The sequence below is a fragment of the Dermacentor variabilis genome, chromosome 3, assembly GCF_050947875.1.
Source record: "Dermacentor variabilis isolate Ectoservices chromosome 3, ASM5094787v1, whole genome shotgun sequence".
In the NCBI taxonomy this organism is placed as follows: domain Eukaryota; kingdom Metazoa; phylum Arthropoda; class Arachnida; order Ixodida; family Ixodidae; genus Dermacentor; species Dermacentor variabilis.
In genome coordinates this window covers 95,124,318-95,125,701 of record NC_134570.1, presented here as the reverse complement: position 1 = coordinate 95,125,701, position 1,384 = coordinate 95,124,318, and the positions used below count along the sequence as shown (strand labels likewise).

The following is a 1,384-nucleotide window of genomic DNA, read 5'->3' as shown; positions in this document are numbered from 1 at the left end:
GTGGCATTCTTAACCTTCCGCTGCATGTCGTCGCGATTTTCGACCGGCCAGTGCAAGATACGTTAGGGAAAGTGGACCAATCACAGGCGCCGGCACCACCCTCTTCAACCGGTTATCGATTTTCGGTGCACTGGCTCGACCCCGTCGAAGCCCTCTCCACTTGTGTGTGCTCCTGGCCTCTTGTCAGCCAATTAGATAAGACAAGCCGCTCAGTGTAGGCAATGTCATTTGTTTTTAAAGCAAAGAAAAGTGACTTCTTACAAATGAGGAGAGTGTTTGATTGGTCTTGTCAGACAACCTTGCGGATCACCACCCGATGCTTCCGTCAGCGGTTACGCAAATTTGACGTCAGGCGATTAGAATAAAAACATATCGGAATAGTTTTTGGTTATAGGGCCCCAAATGTGCAATTTATTGCAAATATTTCAAACGTTCTCGCCTATCCCGCCCACTTCCCAATGCGCACTCAACAACCTCCCCCCCCCCTACACACACACATATACACACTCTAACAAGGCGTGAGCAACTATGAAACATGTATATTACAGTTTCTGCCTGGGTACCAAGCAAATCGGAAAGATAGAAAATGAGAAGAAAGCCCCCTCTGCAGTCGAAATTAAAGTTATGTACACTCTAAAAAATGCGCTGTTGTTGTTACGGCACTGTTCCCGCGGCAGGGGCATCGGCTGCCATCTAGTTTCCGTAAAATGTACAAGAATCCCTAATTTCATTCCACAGCACTGCTATAAGGCGCCGTCAACTTATAGCAAAGCTGCAGATGGCTAGTTTCTGGAAAAAAAATGTGTACGCTTATCAAGTCATGTAGATCGAAAAATTTATCCCCATACGTGGGCCGATCCCGAAGATAGTGCAGTACCGGGCCAAACCGCGGCGCAGGTGAAGCTGTCTTTGAGCACTCCACCAAGTTGCAAAAATAAGTTTAATGTCTTAGGTCTAAGCACAACACGCATCATATATTTAGCTGATAAGAGCAGATACTAAACTTTGACCCGCGTCGGCCATGTCTATGTTCGCACCGCCCTCTTTTTGTCGGCGTTCCAAGCGCTTGCGTATCTCCTTTCCTTTCCTTCAGCTCTGCCGTGGTCGCGGTCCCGTAAGCGTGCTGCCCGCCAGGACCACGAGGCGAAATGAAATGTTAGCCGTTCATGTGGCCGCGATCCTGCTAACTTGGGACGTTTCATCGGAGCAATTGCCAATTTTCAGAGGGATCTTGTGCGGAACCAATTTTGTGTGGCCAGTGTTGTGTATGACCACTTGTGGTTTCCGAGTAACATCACAACCATTACTGTACTCCGGGACGTCGACCAACGCATGATCGCCTTGGCTACGGCGAAGCTGTGAGTTCGCTCCGAGGGCGGTGACG

At 48.8% G+C, this 1,384-nt stretch overlaps 1 pseudogene; it reads right to left on the bottom strand.

Annotated features, from left to right (window-relative positions):
- Nucleotides 1-843: 843 nt before the first annotated feature.
- Nucleotides 844-1,023, bottom strand: LOC142576812 (U2 spliceosomal RNA; annotated as a pseudogene).
- Nucleotides 1,024-1,384: the final 361 nt, after the last annotated feature.